Raw genomic sequence first — 19,497 nt, 5'->3', positions numbered from 1 at the left:
ACGTAGCTTAAAGTTAAGAACACAATACCTTTGCAATTCATGTCCCAAATGATAAAAAATCATTTTCTGCTGTGACAGAATCATTATATAAATGTTGAAATGTTTCCTATGAGAGTTCAAAGATTTTATGAAAGCGTCTGGTATCTGAATATGAAACATGGCAGAAATAATGCTACAGTGGGTTAATGTTGCAACATGGTTACGAATAATGTCACGTGGCTTCATGCTATAACATGGTAACAAATAATGTCTTCCATGATGCATTCTGTAATAAGTAATGAATAATGCCGTGCTGGATTCATGCTTTAATATGGTAATGAAGAATGCCGTGTGGGATCTATAGCTTGGGACCTAATAATGCCGCAATAGTTTCATATGATAACCTGGAAGCTAATAATGTCAAGATGGAGTCCTATGACCACATGGCAACTAATAATGCCATGATGGCTTCATTGTATAACATGGGAACTAATCATGTTACCACCTAGTAATTTATCTGGCTGTGGTGCATTTGAGGGATGACATGGTTACTAGTAATGCTTTTGTGAAATCATGTTATTACATAGCAACTAATAAAAGCCATGCTGAATTCATGTTATTACAGTAACTAATATTGCTGTGATGGATTTATATTATAAAATGGCAGTAATTAACACCATGGTCGGTTAAAAAAAAAAGTAGAAAACACTCCATTCGGTATTCAGTATAGTATATAATAACATATTTATTGACCTTACCTCTTCTGCGGTCCATCATGCGATAAAGCAGTCGTTCATACTTATCTCAGAATCTATCATTCTCTTTCTGGTCATAGACGGTTTTGTTTTTAATGTTAAAATGTTTTCTGTACAAAAGCAGCTTAGAGTTCAGCTAAGATGCGCACAGATATACAAAATACAATAAATGTTGCTCTGAGCGCCGGAGATAATTATCTCATTTTTCTCTTCATTTTGCAGAAATCTGAAATACTTTAAAGACAGTGAGTTACCAGGGGAGCGTGATTCCTTTCTACTATAAATCAAAACCCCTCTGTAAGTACTCTGTTTATGTTTTCATTTCATCCTTATCGCCTGTAGAATGTTGTTCTTTGCTGAATGATGAACATTTTCGATTCTTCACCCATTCATTTATGTCCTGCAGTACCAATGATGATGAGTGCGTTTTATAGGCCGTCATTTAAAGACATGTTTCCTGTTGTTTTGGCGGACTTCGGGGCAGACTCCAGCTGGCATCGAGGGATGCGGCGCAGATAACGCGGCCACCCTGACATGCCACGTGTGCTGAGAGTGCCAGGTGAAGATGCGCCCTTGGCATCTGCCTGAAGCAGCCATGGCTCTGTCATGCCATGCACTCCGCATGCACCGGTATCTTCTGGACAGAGCTGAGCGCTCCTGGGCGGCTAATCTCATTATTCATCTCTGATCCCTCGAATGAGCAGATGCTCTTCCTAGGAAAATCTCCTAAGTGCCCCAGGTACTTACCTGCTCTCCATCTCTTCTTGTCTCCAACCTCGCACTCATGTTTCCACCAAGCTCCACTCCTGGAGGCAGCTGCCCTGCCAAACTACCTACTTCTGTGCCTGTCAGTTGCCCCCTCCTCTTCACTGCCTACAACACCTACATATAGTATGCATCAGCACATTGGCTCGTCCTGGTCAGGTGGATTCTCTGCTGCACATCTAACTATACTGATATGTAGTTTCATTCTGCCATGTCCAGTGCGCTCACTACATCTGATTCCTCCTACATCCATAGTCCACAGGTCCCATATTCTCAGACTATCTGCATATAGTATGTACATTCATTTGGTCAATATTTGCTTCGATAAAATGCTTTGCTGTAATTTCTGTTAATTATTTAGTGTGGGCATATTATATGCCCTATACCTATATTTGCATATAATAAGGATGATTTGTTTGTTTCAATATTTGCTTTGGCATATTCATTTTCAATATGTTTTTTGTGGACATATTCAGTGTGTAACTGCTGCATCTCTTATGGCGCTTCCTAAAACCCCAAAATACATGTTTAAAATAAGATCCACTAACTATGAGTAAAGAGCTTAGGTCGCCATTTAAGTATGATGGGGCATTTTTAACATTTAAGAAGCAGAGTGTAATTCAGAGTATATTCAAAACTAATTAAGTGTAAATATATTTGAAATGATCTCACTAGACCTGCAGTCTGAGGCACTATTAGGAAGGCTGTAGATCAGGATCAAAAGAGAAGGCCAAACAAAATTAAGACTTCATAGTCGAAACAAAAAATCCACAATCTTACATGATGAATTATTATTGTTTTATATAGTGCATCATGTACCAAAGGGTTCCGGGTGCTTGCTGAGTAAAATTGCTTGGATAGGACAGAATGGAGGCTCAAGGATTATGTTAACTGAGAGAAGAGCCAGGTCTTCAGCTTTATTTTCATTGGTAGCCGATCTTCAACTTCACCAGGACGTCGGGCTTTTGTGGTCCAGAATAGTGTAGCGTGGAAAAAGACGGTCTAGGTGTGAGGTGAGTTTATGGAACTGGCGCGCAATTAGCATGGGTTCATCTAGGGAATCCATTCAACAAGCAGTCGATGAAGGTAGGCTGTAATCTGTTGATCGTTGAGTATTAAATAGTGGGTAATGATAATACACAGTGGGTGATATATAGTCACTGACAATGGATCAATGGACACTGCAATGTGCCTTGAACCAGATCCCTCTTTCTACTGGGGCCAATATAAAATGGTCCCGAAATTGGCAAAATATGGTAGTTGCATGGGATCTTTGTGTTCCTATAATAATACTAGTTATTCATTTATTAAATTAACCGCCTAATGGACTGCAGGCACACAAGTCTTCTCCATGTTCTCTTTGTCAGGTGTTAGACCCTGGAGAACTCTTGATCTATGGTAGGGTAATATATCCTAGTATTTCACGCTTCAATAGATCTATGTATGAATTTATGAATATATGTGTTGTTTATATGGTGCAAGCCTAGCTGAAACGAAGTGGAGCGACGTGCAAGGTCCAAGGCAAAGATACAGCCAGTGTGCAAATCAAGGGGTGGCTAGTTTCTAAGAATGAAAGTGGACTGTTACTGCATGATGAGGAAGTGTTCCTTAAAGAGGCGTGTCTTCATCTTTTTCTTACTAAAAGCAGAGTTGAGACAGCCCTGATAGAATGAGGAATGTTTGGAAAATAAAACACTTTTATTCTCTCTATTTTTATTGTGTATCACAGCAAAAGAAAAGCATGAAATCAATGTGCTTAATGTTTTGCCTAGATGCACAATTTTAGTTTGGAGCAAATTGGGTTTTTTCTATTTACTTATATTGCACAAGAAGCAAATGTGGTTCAAATTGATTTGAACTGTTATTTTCCAGCAGTGCCGAGTTTTTGTGCCATGGACCAGGAGATTCTAGCTCCTGTTCTTTCCAAGTTATTGAAAAACACATACAATTAAACTGTGGAGCCAGCCATGGCGAAAATGGGACATGCATAATGATGCATCTTGTTCATCTCAGGAAAAATTTGCATAAAATAATTGTAAGCTGACAACTAAAAGATCTGATCTAATGCAATCGCAGTACATCATGTTGGCGTTGACCTTTGTAAAAAAGACGTAAATTCAGCAATCAGAAGCTGCTTTCATTATTTCATCAGTTGTGCCTCGGATGGAAATGAGCTGTGATCTGAAGCAGAGGCATTAATTGCTACGTGTTCTTTTGATAATGCAATGACTGCCTTGTTTCCATAGGTATTCACAGATATACAGTATCCCAACTCACTACGGGGCATATCGTCAAGGTGCCGCGATAAAATTATCGCCGCTTTAGCGTCCGTTTTCGGGCGAAAAGCGGCGATAGTTTTATCGCATTATCAGCAAGGTCACGCTATCGCGTAAATCCTTGCCTTAGCGCCCTTTCCCTCAATGCCCAGCTTTGCATATCTAATGAGATGCAAAGTGGGCGTTCCGCACAAAAATAACGTGAGAAATGTCACTAACCGATATTTCTCATATCAACAAACCTCCCGCTAACTTGCATGGCGATAAGAAAAGTAGTGCTAACCGCGCTTATTGCTACTTTTCTTACGCCTGCTTTCAATCTGACTTAGCCATTATATCCAATGGAAGGTGGATATAATGGCTAAGTCTTGCCTGCCCTATCAACAACGTATCGCCAATCGTTGTACGATTATCGCTGGATTTCCAGCGATAATCGCACATTTGGCAGCTAACTCTGGAATTTTTATCGCTTTGGAGATAGTGCGCTATCTCCGCGATAAAATCCAGCGATAGCCGGCTATAATTATCCTAGCGCTAAGCACGTTTAGCGATAATTATCACCGGTTGTTGCTGATATGCCCCTACCCTGTCCCCCTTCTTCATCTTTGGAGTGGAAATCTTTCGTTTTAGCTTTTTCGCTAGGATAAAAACCTAGGGTCCATCTTTATTAATGTTTCCCTTTAATGGGGAAATATTTTATTGTTTAGGAATTTAACGAAAGTATAAACAGAAATAATTATAATGAGCTTCAATGCAACCAATTTCGGGGCCCTAGGCAACATTACATTTAGCGATTTGGGTGGACTTGTGTTCTAGTCTTTTCTTGAGAACATTTGTAAACTTATGCCCTCATGTGACCCCATGTGGTGTCACCATAAGGTGTGTGCCATCTGTGGCCTAATGCATCACACTCCATGATGATAAAATGAAGTGTAGTAATGCCAGAAACATGTTGGCCCGTTGATCTGATAATATAAACACATGCTCCTTAGGCAGTGTGGAAATGTTGCGGTTCTAAAGCTTGCTGTATCCTGTTAGCTGTTGGCCTGTGGGCGCATGGCCTAAGCAGTGCCTAATTGGAATGGGTGGTTACAGGCCACCACCTGCACACATTTTGGGGACTGAGTCTCATTTTTCATGATCAGATTTTGACATGGACATCTTAAGGATTTCTGGGGCCTTGCCAGATGTATTTTGGAGTTCCTATTTGGATATGTTTAAATTTATGATCCAATTACAGCACTTTCATTCCTCTTTTGCCAGCTCACTGACAGTGCACAGGCACACTGATGCAAAATGTAAATGTGTTTCATTCCAAAATTCAGGGAAATGCAATGTGTGTTTTCAAAAATGTAGTACAGCGGCAGCTCAATAATGTTATTGGAAATAAACTCTGTGACGCCCCTCCCATTTCTTATATGTGACATCCGGTTTTGATCTAAAAGAAACTTTTTTATGGATGTTGCATGTTGGTGAAAAACATAAACACAACATTTCCCTGCAAAATGTCTACAATAAACTCCCATAGATTAAAAATGCAATAAAGGAAAATGTTATTTAAGGCAAGTATGAATCATTCAAGGTCACCAGCACTGGCGTAATGAAACTTGAGGGGGCCTCCATGCAAGGTACGTAGAGGGGCCCCCTCCTGGCTCTTCGGCCACAGTGCTGTGCTGAGGGTGCCCCCTGGAGCTTGCCCCCCCCCGCACTGCAGGGGCTGTGGGGGCCTGTGTTAAGCCCCTGGTCATCAGGGCTGTCTGTAAAACAGAGCCAATTCTTTCATGGGATCCCCAAAAAGACTTGGGCCAGGGCCGGACTGGGAATGCAATTGAGTTGGGCCAACTGTGGAGGCTGGGGGGGCTGTGGGGTGCATGTGAAAAACACTGCACCTGCTTTTGTTACAGGAGGCCATTATTGCAGGTATGCTGCAAAACCAGCCCCCGGAAACAAAAACGGCCCCCAAGGATCCAAAACCTGCCCCCACCCTGGCGGCCCACCGGGGAAATGCCCTGTGCCCGCTACGAACATTCTGGCCCTGGCTGGGGTCCTGGGCCAGTGCCCACTTTGCCCTTGCCTTAAACATCTCTGGACTTTGAACTAGAATAAGATAGAGCAATGGAGAAAAGAGGAAAAACTGAAAGAAAGATGGCAAATTGTGCTAAACGGAGAAAGCAAGGATGAAAGAAAACCTGCAAGATTAAGATAAAGGAGCCGGGAACTCTGGGTGGTGGAGGAAAGAGGCAAGTGGGGGAATCAGGTCTAGACAGCGTGGTATTCAGCGGCAACCAAAGCAGACTCATATGTAAAATCTTTGACTCATGACATATTCGTTTTAAAAATTAAGCACTGGGCTCATGTAAAGAATGCCCTTCAAGTGTTGCTAAATTTTATACAGAAAAAAAGTAGACGAAATCTCACCTTTCAAAATGGTTTATGATATTTGCATAGGAGTAGGTGGCCAGGGCCGGACTGGGAACCAAAACCGGCCCTGGCAAAGTGCTCGGTCGCCCCCCCGGGGCTTGGGGGTGCCACCGAGCTCTTTGCCAGGGCCGGTTTTCGGCCGATTTAGTTACAGAGCCGATTTTGCAGCTATGCTGCAAAAACGGCCCTGTAACAAAAACAGCCCCCACCCCTGCGGCGCACCGGGGGTTGCCCGGTGCCCGCTACGGCCAGTCCGGGCCTGTAGGTGGCCACTGGAAAGAAGGAAGGAGCAGCCAGGTGAATTGCTAATTCTTTGCAACCATGCCTGTGTGTTTTTATCATGATGCCATTTGTATCATGTAGTTCTTTTTGTCTGACTAAAGGTCTATGTAATCCCCCCCCCCATTCGGGGCATGATCAGTACAGGGACCAAGATGGACACTTTTTGTTGAAATTCCGGACGAGATGCAACCCTTCCCCACTGTTAGCAATTCCGACCTGTTACGGACAAACTACATCAAGACAAAATAAGATACCAGTGGCCACACCCTTTTGGAATTGATTTTGAATATTGAAATAAGCTTTATCAAACGTTTTCAAAGGGTGACAAAGGCATCAAGGCAGTGGCGTAGCAAGGGGGGGCCACCACCCCCCAGCTCTTACCTGCCGTCTTAGGGCACCAATCACCAGCACCCCAGTGCTCTTCAGTGTGGCCGGGGCGGCAACAGTCTGAGGAATCTGCCAGCACCCCCACACCCCGCTCTTCAATCTGGCCACCGTGGGGTGGGAAACGCAGTGACTTTCCCTTTTGAAAGTTGGAGGGTCGAGCAACAGATTCTCAGCATTTCGTGAAGGTCTAGAACCACCTGATAATTTAAGTCTGTTTGTTAGATAGCGAGGGGTGGAGGTGTGAATGGCTTTACAGGTGATACAAGCATTCTTATATATGATCCTAGCTTCAATAGAAAGCCAGCATAGAGTTATCAACAAAGGTGTGATATGGTCATTTCTTTTGGCCCTATAGGCAAAACGTGCCGCAGAGAGGAGGGTGGATTTTAAAGGAGATAGGCGGGACTTAGGGAGGCCTATAAGTAGAGAATTACAGTAGTCCAGTCTGGAGAGTACCAAAGATTGGAAAAGATTTTTCAGGTCTTACTCGGCAATGTATTATTGGATCCCCCAGAAAAATCGCATTTGTTAGTGTGCATTCTGAGCGGTGGCCTATAGTCTGAACGGAAGGATGTTTACTGACCTAGAAAATGGTAGGTGATGACCAGATGGTGAGAAGAGGCAGAGGAGTCGCACATTGGAGGTACTAGGGTGTGTTGCAGATGGACTTGACAGTAACGATCCTGGATAATGGTGATTGCACTCACTTGCATTGTAGGGTGAAGTAGAAGTAGTTGGCAAGCCTGCGGTGCTACAATGCTTTCTCATTCGCTGCATTGTGTATCAGCATTTTTGTATCTGCTATTGATTTGAGAGTTCACTGACCCTGTTATTTGTTTGTCGGTTCAGATTTCTTGTTTTTGCTAATGCCTTGTAATTATAGCTATCTTAAAAACAATAAAAATAAAGATTAACTCGTTTACAAGGGTGTTACAGAGTATCATGGCTATTTTGTATTGATAACTCTTTCCAGTACATGTGTATTAACATACAAAGATAGATACAATTTGCAGACTTGAAACCCAATTGATAAGGACGTACATGTTTTGTACAGGGCTTTGTAGACGACTTTGTTTGAGGCATGATTGGAGTCTGTGTTAGGTCTCTGAGCACTGAAATGCTTGATAGAAGGACATTAAGCTGCATATACAAAAGAAAACAAGCAAAACAAAGTATTCCCACACATTAATTATGTTTGTTTATTTGATATGTGAATATCTCATAGGAAGAATGTTTATAGGTCATAAAATGTTAATTCAGAAGAAGGGGGTCATTTAGAGTTTGACGGAGCTCCCACCCTGCTAAGCTCACAGTTCCCTTCTCTATTTAGAATTGATGGAATCAATGGGTTCACCCTTGTGTAGCCTCCACTGGCTCCACCAGCTTAAATCTTCCACCTAATGGCCCATCCGCCACTGTGCCATAAGGTCAAAGTGATAGAGGACCTTCACTTTTACTCTCAACCCAAGACCACAATCCCATGCACGGCAGTCCAGGACAGGGAAAACACACAGAAGCCTCCATGTGCATAGAGAAGGCTCCCTACATGACAAGGCCATTAAAAAAAAAAAGAAAGAAATGAACTCCAGCTTTGGGATTTTGTTTCTTGAAAACAAAAATGATTTCCCAGTGGACGCAATAAACATGGCAGTTACTGCCTGCTGGGTGGGGATCTGTGACTAGAACAGGTGGTCCAGCACCAGAGGAGCAGACTTGGAACAGAGATCTGCTTGAATTAGGATCTCTGATACCTCTTCCCTCCAGACATATTTGCCCTTAGCTGAGGGACTTGGCTGGAGGGGGGTAAGGGGTGGAATGGGAGGAGTGGAAGTAGACTGGGACCATGCAAAGGAGAAGGGATTTTCTCTCCTTCTACACCTCTTAATTGTTTTCACAGCTATTGTCTCCTCCACTGTTTTCTTTATCACCTGCCCTCACCTCAGCTCTTCTGAAAGAGGTCTCTTCTTGAGACTGATTTGGTGATTCCCCATGATGAGCCTGTCTCTTCCGTCCGGCTCTTCAGATGAAGAGAGCACCAATCGCTTCCTCTTTGCAGATTTCTTTCCTTCTATTCCGCATTTAGGAAGGTAACGAGTGAGTGCCTGGGTTAACTACATTCTAGGACAATTAAAAGTGATCCATTGGTTTGAATTTAAACTATATATACATTTCTCTTTGAATTCCTTTGGTGGCGCGAAACAAAAAAAAACAAGGGGTAAGCAGGGCCCGCGTCCTTACCATGATGCGCGCAATTGACCTGAAATGTGAGCTGCTTCTTTCCTCGTGTCCTAGGCCGAAAATGGGGAATTATATCATGTGAATGTTATCTTGCCCACATGCTGGAGGCTCTCTGTGGTTTCAGGAGGATGAGGGAAGACATCCTGCACCACAGCAGTGGCCTGCATTTGTTTGCTCAACGCAAACTGTACGGCTGCACATTGCCCAGTGACATATCGTCCATGTAGCCTTGATCAAAATCCATCTCTATATATAATCCAGTCTAGTCTGGACCAACAGTGAATTCTGAAAGAAAGACTTAAAAAAATGAATTCCACAAAGAGTGAAGAGCCATATGTAGGCGACGGGGGCATGTCTCTTTTCCAAAAAAGAGCAGAGGGATTTTGTGCGCAGGTCTGCGGGAAGGCAGGCTCCTCAAAAGTGAGGACTGGAGTGAGGTTGGACGACGGGTAATTAATCGAAGCATTATGCCTGAATAGCAACATCATATAATCCATCCAATGACATGCAAAGTGTATCAGGTGCAGACTTCAGGTATGAACAGAAAATCTGTTAACAAGTAAGGCGGTACAAGAAAAATGCGGGAAACGACAAAATAAAAATTAGCAATATCTTTTTTTTTGCAGGAGGTCCAAAAGGTAGTGCAGTTGAGCAGAATTACAGGGGATGAGGATGGTTGTATAGGCGAGAAGAGGTACTGAACCACAACATATAGAAAAGAGAAAAAAAAGCAGTGCAGGCAAGAATTTAGTCAAGAGAGCACTGAGCAGATACATCAAGAAGGTGACGTGGCTACGGGGGCTTTCGGGGCGTGTACCCCACCTGTAAATGTCCTCATCCCGACCCCTTCTATCCCACCCCCGGTGACAGCTGCAGCCAGCAAAAACAGACACTGACCGCTCAGCCTAGGGACAGCGATCTTGGTCCTATTTACAATTCGCATTTTACTTACTCTTGCATTCCCTATTGTATTTGCTTTTTCCAGGATGGTGTGCTTCTGTCGTTTTTTCATGCCACATATTACTCATTTATAGCACGTAGTATGAAAAGAGTCGCTCCTATGTAGCTGTGTGAGCTCAGGTAGTGTGTGGGTCACAATTGAGAGCTGTGGAGTTCAGGCCGAACGCCGCACAATTTTCTCACAGAGCCTGTGGGTGGGTCATAAAGGGATTTGGAATCCATGCTTATTCAATCTCTGGCATCTGTGCAGAGCGCACAGAGCAATGGCCAGATGTGCCAATTGTAATTCTTATCAGAAATGTAAAAATGTTTGTAGGAGGTACACAGCTGTCAAACTATTGACAGCGAAAGTTAAAGAAAAAATTGTAGTGCATACAAGTGTGAGTGGGTGCATTGTGTGTGGGGAGGTTGGTGAAGTGAAGGAGATGCAAGGACATACATGCAAGAGATAGTGAAAGGAGGGTGCTAAAGAGGAAGGAGATGAAGTGTGAGACATGCAGATTGTTTCAGAAAGATATGAGGAGAAAACAAGCATACATATCTAACAAAGAGATTCCAGTAGAGAGTAGTGTGAAGAAGAGAATAGGAATGATTGAGACACTTCAAAAACCTTGCCCCTGCCACAGACCATAGTAATGTTGAATTTACAGTCTGCTCAAAAATAAAATGTATACTATATTTATGTGTGGTTATATATATAAAACATACTTGCGCATAATCTTCATGAGAGCCAGTTTTAGGTGGCCCGCCAGTTTTATCTGTGGCCCATTGTTACCCACCCTCCCCCCCCTAAAAATCGCACCTAGAGATGCCACTAACTCAAAGGTACACGGTGGGGAGGAGGAGGGACTAAGTGGTGGTTAAGGTGTAGTCTGCCGGGTAGATGAACAATTAAAAATGTCAATGCTCCAACACCTTGTGTCCCTTGACCAAAAGAATATGTTATGTAGAAATGAAGGCTACTATTGTTGTTTCCAAAAACGTGGACACGTACTGCTCCAGCGCCCACACGTATTTGGTCCAATGTTTATGCTATACAGTGCTATGTTCTAGCATATGACATGCAGCAAGGCCAGCCTATATATTGGAGAAAAGGTTTTTTTTTTCATCTTGTGGAACTTTGCTTGCCCCCTGCAAGAATGAACAGCTCTTACATGTAGTTAAATAATTCAAAATCATTGTTTATCTGAGTACAAATATAAATATCTCATTTTATTTGAATCTACTCTTTTTATGTATCTCATTACTTTCTGCCAGTTCTTCATAATCCTTTTCACTGTCTTTCGAAAGCAAAAATCTGTTATATTTTTGATTGACAACGCATTTTAATTTTCGAACAGTAATTTGGAAAAGTCGTAAACACGCAGTACTATTAATCCTCAGGTCGCTCCTGATTTTATCAGGGCTTTAATGATGAAAGGCTCAGCCTTCTGATCAAGTTTTGAACCCGTGTCTTCTGAGCTATGCGCAGACCTGCACGGCAGTCAAATTAGCACATTTAGCACTATTTCTGGCTAATCAGAATCCTAATCAGCTATATGATTTCAGAAATGCAGCGAGATGTAATTATGATTCATGACTTTGTCTCCTCAAAGATCTTACTCCTAATTACCAAATTACAATATATTATTCTGTTCTATTATTCATGATGCTTGCCCATGGTATGATGTTTGCTTGACTGGCAGGTTGAATGGAAGCGCATACACTTGAGCTACAATATTCCTGTCATAAAGGAGAATATGGATTGCAATTAATGGAATGGTAATTGTTTTGTACAATGCTCTTTGTAAGCTGTGCAAGTTTGGCCAATTATGTGAACATATCCTTTGTGTTTGCTGTGGGAAGGGGGCAAAGCCAAAGGAGGAGGAGATGAAAGGGACTGTAATGATGAACTAGTTTTGCACCGTTAGGTCCTTGTAAGAAATTGCGTTACCAGTTGAGGGGGGTGAAACCTTCTCAAGGAGCAACCACAATTCTTCTCAGGGTGAAGTCACAAGCAAACTCTACGCAACACTTCAAACAGTAACACGGTGAAAATACACCACAAAAGGAGCCTACAACAGAGTTAGAAAAATAGAGTAATGTTTAATAAATAAAACAAGACCAAAATGACAAAAACCTCATCTGTCGAACCAGAGATATTCCATTTTTAAGATTTTAGTAAAAATATTTCCAAAAGGGTAATAAATATGGATAAATAAATATGGATAAATACAGATAAAGTGGGTAAAAAATAAATATGGATAGATGTAGACGGAAATATAAAAAAATATGCCATTAAAGTGGGAGCCCTACTTCTAAATATTGAAAAGGAAGGCTTGGGCCTGGCAAAAGGTGTTTTGTGCCGGGTCGAAATGATAGTTAACCTGCACACACACAGGCTGCAATGGCAGACCTGAGAGATGTTTCAAGGGCTACTCAAGTGGGAAGCGTAATCAGTGGGTGGTGCAGTGTTGCTGGTGCATTTCATTTAGAGGCCCTGGGTACAGCTAATACCACTTTACCAGGGACTTATAAGTAAATTAAATATTCCAATTGGGGATAAGCCAATGTTACCATGTGTTAAGGAGAGAGCACAAGCTCTTTAGCATTGGTCAGCAGTGGTAAAATCTGCAGAGTCCTAAAGCCAGCAAAAAAGAGATCAGCAAGAATGGAGGAGGAAGGCAAAAAGCTTGGGGGAAGACCACCCTAAGGCTGACAGGTCTAACAGTCCTGATAACAAATGAGATGAAAAATTCCATTCCCTGTCTAAAGTCTTATTTGCACATGGGTAAGAATGATCAGTTGTGTAGAGTTTACCACAACATGTTGATCCCCAGGTACATATCCATAGTTTAAGCCTGATGATATTTATGTGAGTGAAAACACTGAGGCATGTCGAATTTGGTGTGGAAAGAACTACAATCTATGCTATACCCAATTTTGTAGGGCTGAGTTTGAAATATCAGATATTTATTGTACCCAAAAAAACACTGAACCTCCGGAAACCCATGTTTTTTGATGTACTTTCCATGAGGGCCTTAGCCTTAAGCTTCCATGATCCAGATTTTTTGTTTTTTAGGTAAGGACTGTCGTTATCACTTAGCAATTGTCTATTTAAATACAGGAAATTAGGTGCCAAATTTGAGTTCCCTCCTTGTCCTGTTCCTCATCCTTAAACATCTGCATAGTGGCTATACATCCTGGAACCTTTGTGCATATTCAGTCCTCCAAGGTCAAAGGCGATGTGAGTTGGGTTCATCGAATCTGTGGGGTTACTCCAAATAAGAGTCCTTTCTCATTGGTAGAATGCCATGGGTTTGATTAAGCTACTTCTACTTGGTGATGACTTGGCACTTTGGTGTGTGACTTTGCATGTTGATACAAATTATGCTATGTGTATTTGTGTAGCACACAACTCACCCATGAGGGTCTCCCTGGACTAAAGCAGGAGGTCTATGGGCCGAGCCAGGGTTGGGGCTAAGTGAAAAGCCAGGTCTTCGGATTCTTGTGGAATTCAAAACTGAGGAGATGCCTCTGATGTGCAGGGTGAGGTCATTCCAGGCTTTAGGAACGAGGTAGGGGAAAGCATGGCTGCCGGATCTGGTTCTGTGTATACAGGGTGTGTGTCTGTGAGCAGGAGTCCAGCTAGTGGGAGTTGTCTTGTAGGTCTGTGTGAGTTTATGCGGTTGTTGAGGTACATGGTGCCAATGTTGTGTAAGGCTTTCTATGACTGCATGAGGAGTTTGAAGAGTGCTCATTTGTGGGTTGGGAGCCAGTGGAGCTCTTTGTGGGGTGGCAGTTTGAGGGTGAACTTGCTGTTGAGTTTTTTTATAGTCCTGAGCCTTTAAGTCAGTTGAGCATTGATTCCAGCATAGAGTGCATTGCCGTAGTTAAGCTTGCTGATGATGAGGGCTTGGAGGACGGTTCTGAGAGTGTTGGGAAGCCATTTGAAAATCTTTTTGAGCATCATGAGTGTGTGGAAGCAGGTGACGGAGACTGCATTCACTTGGCCAGTATAGTGAGTTGTTGATTACTATTCAGAGGTTCTCTACGTAGGTTTCGGGGAGGGGTGTGTGTCTGAGTTCGGCAGGCCACCATGTGGAGTGCCAGAGCAAGGAGTCTTTGCTGAAGATTACTGCTTCCATGTTGTCTGTGTTGCTCTTGAGGCATTTGTTTTTCATCCATCTTATGACTTCAGTCATGCAGGAGGATAATTTGGTCTGGGTGTTTGGTGTCTTGTCAAAGAGGGAGAGTATGAGCTGGATGTCATCAGGGCAGGATATGATGTTGGTTCTGTAGGCATGGATGGTGGTGGTGAGTGGGATCATGTAGTTATTAAACAGAGTGGGCCTGAGTTTGAATTCTTGTTGAACTCCGCAGATGAGCTGGGCAGCATCCAAGGTGCAGGCTAAGCAGTAAGTGACAAGGAAAGAGGGAGGTTCTTTATTTCCAGTCGGCTTCTCATAAGCACAAAAAACATAATCGTGAAAAAACATTGCATTTGTGCAAATTCTGTATCTGGAGGATTTAGGACAGGTATGCTCAACCAATTTAGCACATGTTTGCACTCCATGTGCCTCTTAATATACATTACCCAAAAGGAGGGACAACAAGATCATTAAAACATATTTTGTGTTAGAGATCACAGATATAAAAACAGAATAGTTCTGAATATAGACAGCAGTGGTTTGATGGAGCAAGACTAGTTAAAAGTATTTGCGACAGTATAAATTGTCAAGATAAAGTCGCCAAATGCTTTGCAGAGTAGAAAAACAGACTTGCATTCGTCTAGCAAACAGATGGTAGTAAAGTTCATGTCTAGAACAATACCAGATCAGAGAACTTTACATAGTTGTTGCCAAGACAGTACAACGGCACAGCTAAAAATATCATTTTATAGACATTACTTAATGACATGCCAACACATTTTTCACTGTATATGTGCATCAGCTAAAAAGAAATTAGCACATCTAGCAGGAAAAAATCACGACAAAAAATAACTATATCTGGGAAAGAACAATGTGAACGTACAAGAACATTAATACACAGCATCCAAGTGCAGTTTAGAAAACCTTCGCCCCTCTACCACACCACATTGACCAAAGTTGCACACAAAAACACACACTCGCACATATACACGAGCAGTCTGGCACTGTTATCAACAAAGCCAACTAAACTGACAACACTTCTGAAAGAATGGTCCCATGCTGAAAGGCACTGAAGTTCATAATCATATGTAATAACCTATGCCCCAGATCTACATCCATGTAGACCTTTTTTTTAAATCATGTAGCCATTCATAGCAGTATAACCTCAATATCTAAAGATTGTAGCCTTCACCTATCTCCCCTTCAATACAGGAGCTACCATGTGACAGCCTCCTATCAACTCCTGTTCATCTGTAAAAGGACAGATGAACTGAGTGCAGAGTGGGCAGACCACCAGCAATGTAATGCACACACACCAGCAACAACTTCTGAAACCACCAAATGCTCACCAAACCAGAAACCTCTGTTTACCTATGCAGTAAAACATAACAAAGGAGAGACAAAGTAGAAGCCAGAGGCAAAATAAAGCCTAAGGTTAATTGCTGCACAGTAACTGTGGTTCATTTGGCAGCACTCATCAATTTGTTTAATTATTTGTAAAGTAATTAGATTTAAATTAAGTTAATGCATCAAAGTTCTCTATGTGCATAAACTGCAATGAAGGATGTGAATCATAATTGGCACTGTTCACAAAATGGTAAAAATAATTGAAACAATAAAAATTGGTAGTTTTGGTACACAAATGCATTTTTCATGTTAACTCATTAATCTACTTACAATTGGGACCCTTTTAACCTTGGTGACATCACGTTTATGGCTCTTCATCAGGACATAGAATTCTGTGGAGCATCTGAAGGGGGACTATAGGGAAAAATAATAGGCGTGCGTGCAACTCATACAGTTTTACTCTGCAGAATTCGGCAGAGTTACATACAAACTTTGTGAGATTCCGCAGAGTTCCATGAGCGGACGGAATTCGGCACGTCTCACAACTCGCACTAATTGTTATCTCCGTGAGCTTGTTTTGTGCTGTAAAATCATTGCTAGTGTCACCATTTTTTTGTGTAGATTTTATACTTGAGTGGCAGGTTTCACAGTGTGAACAGTTGCAACCCCCCGCATTGACAAATCTCACCGGGAGGAGTTCTAGCACTCGAAAATCGCGGCAGAGGAGGCAAATTCTCGCATGCCAACTTTACGTTGGAGAGCAGTGTGAGACAAAACTCCGCCACGCGGTGGTTGGCAGAGTTTTGTCAGAACTCTACGTTCCAAGCAGAACGTGGAGTGGGAAAAACTCTACAAACTCTGCCGGCGGAGCGGAATGTTTTGCTCACCCCTAAAAAATAATTGATATAACGATAAGTCATAAAATTATTTCTTCAAAGATGTCCTGCCATAATTGTCCAAGCGTAAATGTCCACATGTCAAGTGCTGTTCTTCTGGGCAAGTTCAGTGAGCGAGCAATGATTCAGGAGCCATTGCAACACAACTGAACTTCACAATGGATTGACTTAAATAATGGGGCACAGGACATAACACTATCCTAGAAAGGCCTAGCCATCTTGGATAAGGAAGAAATAAATGTTATAAAACTTGCATTTCCAAGATAAACATTTAAGTAAGGCAATATTTCCACAATAAGAGGTTTTCATATACCCCCCCCCATAACCTCAAGTATTGTAGATCTCCAATAAGCGGCGTTTACGTTTGACTCCAGACGCTCCTGCAACCTCCTCTATGGCCACCATGTTAGGGGACCTCTCAGTCTGCTGCAGGAGGGGTGAGAGCAAGCTTCCATGAAACCGTATCAGGATGTGGTTAGTTATATGCAAGCTCTCCAGAACCAGATGAACAAACTCTGATGCAAGCATTTCCACTGGGCCAGCAAGACCAGGCAACTCCAGAGAGGGAACAGATACAGATGCCAGTTCAGTGGTGGGTTGGATGGGTGGGACTGACAAAGACAATTTGAGGTGAGGTATGAGCTGGTCATGAGGACGACATGGAGGCAGTCCAGGAGGACAAGGGTAAGATCAGCACCTAATCCTGGGAAGCCTATGCATCCTGCGGATCCCTCATCATGATCTCGACCATTCAAAAGTATTTTACAAGCGTATTGTGGAAGGGCATTGCAGGATGCCACTTTGCTCATCTACCACCCAGCTCTTATGAAACAATAGATTGAGAGTTGTGAGGGTTGGCATGTGAGGTTGCAGGAAGGACTGGAGTCAAATGAACTCTTAGTCACTGATGTAGAGCTGGCGGAGCACTGTTTTTCAGAGGAGGAGGACAGGAGAGGTGGAACCATGCTGTGATGGTGGGCACACAAATCTGTTCCTGATTATGCGAATCCTCTTACTTGCTGTCACCGTGGCATGTGTTGTTGTTCAGGATCAACAACTCTGCCTCCTGTGTGCCCTCATCCCAAAATGCTTTGAGAATGAATAGGTGTGTCTCTAGATGGCCCCATACTTTCTTCAGAGGAGAGCTTTTCCCCCTCGGTGGTGGTGGGTGTGCACCTAGAGACCAAGGTCTCTGCTATGAGGAAACACAATCAGTCCCTGTTTGTGTGCCATCACATACTACATGTGACAAATACAATGAAAACACTGAAGTTCAGCATTTATGATATGTCCCACTTTGTCACGCTGGAAATCACAAATGTTCCATTGGCACAGGGATTAGTGTTTGTAAAGATCAACTTGCCCTATCCTGTGCAAGTGCTACCCTTATACATCACCATCTACATCATTGACTATGCTGCTACACTTGATTTTCACACCTGTGTTGCCTCAATTTACCCAAGCCATTTTTCAATGACACAACCTCGTTTTAAATACTTACAGTTTTTCCTGACTCCAAATGGGGCGTGATGCATGTGGTGTGCTATCTCATTGTATGACATACAGACCATCACAGGCACTATAATGTATGTAATGCATATAGATAAATATTCCAATGGAGGGAAATCCTCTGTAATGGGATAACCTAGAAATGGCATTTGGTGTGGTGACATTTGAACTCCCCAGATATTTTGTGCCCTTTTCCTTAACCTTAAGCCAAGGTCATCTCTTGCCAGACCACATGCCATGCAGTGTGGCCAGGCATCAGCAGCCTGTAGAGTTAAAGGAACTTTCTCCTCTCCCAGATGGTGCTTGCTTATTTCAGTACAAAGTTGGTAACCATGGCAGTCTTTTACTCAGCCATTGGGAATTTCAACAAGGTAGGAAATCAGCAGGACTGAGGTGTGGATAGCTTTTTTGCCTTTCTGCTTTGTATACTCATGAGAACGCATTGTTGGTCAATTAATCCGCCCTCCTGATGACAGAAAGGAGAGGAAGTGATACCACATCCCTTGAAACATTGAGGGATCCATAGGGAAGCCAGACATTATAGACATTGTCAAATAATGTTTGTTTCACACTTTTACCTGGCTCAGGCTTTTACAGCATGCTCATGCATGTTTATGTTCTTTGTGTGTATTATTTTGCACACAACTAATAGGATCCACATTTCCCACATACATTCATCTTATAGGTGATAACTGCTCCTGTTGGTGAACTCTCCTTGATACCTTCCCAGTTCACACCTACCTCTCCCTTTGTCCTCATCTTTTTTATCTTGGGAGATTTTTCTCTTCATGGTTCCTTCTCACATTTTGTTCTTTCTTCCTTGCTCATTCTTACTTCTTCTATTCATTTCCTGGATGCCTCCTCCCGACTTGGCAAGTGACATAGATTTGGCCCTCCTCATTTCCTCTGTGGCGAGTGCTCATTGCCTTTCCTCATCATAAATACCTTTATGTTGCTATTTAATTTCTGAATACTGGTACATGCCCTTTACCTGACTTACACTTCAAATAGCCTGCTTTCACTAACTACAATTGTCCTGAATAAGAGGTTATGCTGCCCAGGATATCTAGATGGTAGATCCATCAGTATTTCTCCCTTTCCTACCCATCCTGTCTATTTTACGACACTCCAAGTCAGAGAATGGCTTCCATCAACATGCTTTTTCTGAGGCCAGTGGGAGGCAGTGGATTGTAGTCTGAGGCTAAAATCTATTACAGTTCTAACTGGAATGGCATGGGCATGGGCTGTGGTTGAAAGTGAGCTTACACTTCCATTTTGCATCCTCTCTCTCCTACTCAAGTAGATATTCCTCAAGATTAGGAACAGCACAAAAAGCACTAACACTGGCATTGTGGAGTATAGGACCTGTGACATACTTTCTCATTATACCAGCCAGTTTGTAATTGGTTGGTAGTTTGGTGATGTACAGCTACGTGCAAGCTCCCTGCCCTTGCATTAGCAGCAGTGTATTTGAGTACATTTGCTTTTTTAGTGTTCGGAGGTGTGCCGTGTGTTAGTGTCATGTCTGTATTTATTTGTGTATTCATGTGTG

General features: G+C 42.5%; 1 protein-coding gene across 2 annotated transcripts in view; it reads left to right on the top strand.

Moving 5' to 3' along the window:
• The window catches only part of ENOX1 (ecto-NOX disulfide-thiol exchanger 1), a 2,037,207-nt gene that overhangs the window by 340,348 nt on the left and 1,677,362 nt on the right, over positions 1 to 19,497 (top strand). For both annotated transcript variants that reach the window (XM_085621817.1, XM_085621818.1), the window contains exon 2: positions 957 to 1,031. The gene's annotated coding sequence lies outside the window, so the exon portion shown is untranslated. The remainder of the gene's footprint in view (positions 1 to 956; positions 1,032 to 19,497) is intronic.

The sequence above is a fragment of the Triturus cristatus genome, chromosome 8, assembly GCF_964204655.1.
Source record: "Triturus cristatus chromosome 8, aTriCri1.1, whole genome shotgun sequence".
Taxonomy (NCBI): domain Eukaryota; kingdom Metazoa; phylum Chordata; class Amphibia; order Caudata; family Salamandridae; genus Triturus; species Triturus cristatus.
The sequence above is the reverse complement of the archived record's forward strand: the minus strand, read 5'-3'. Positions and strand labels throughout refer to the sequence as shown.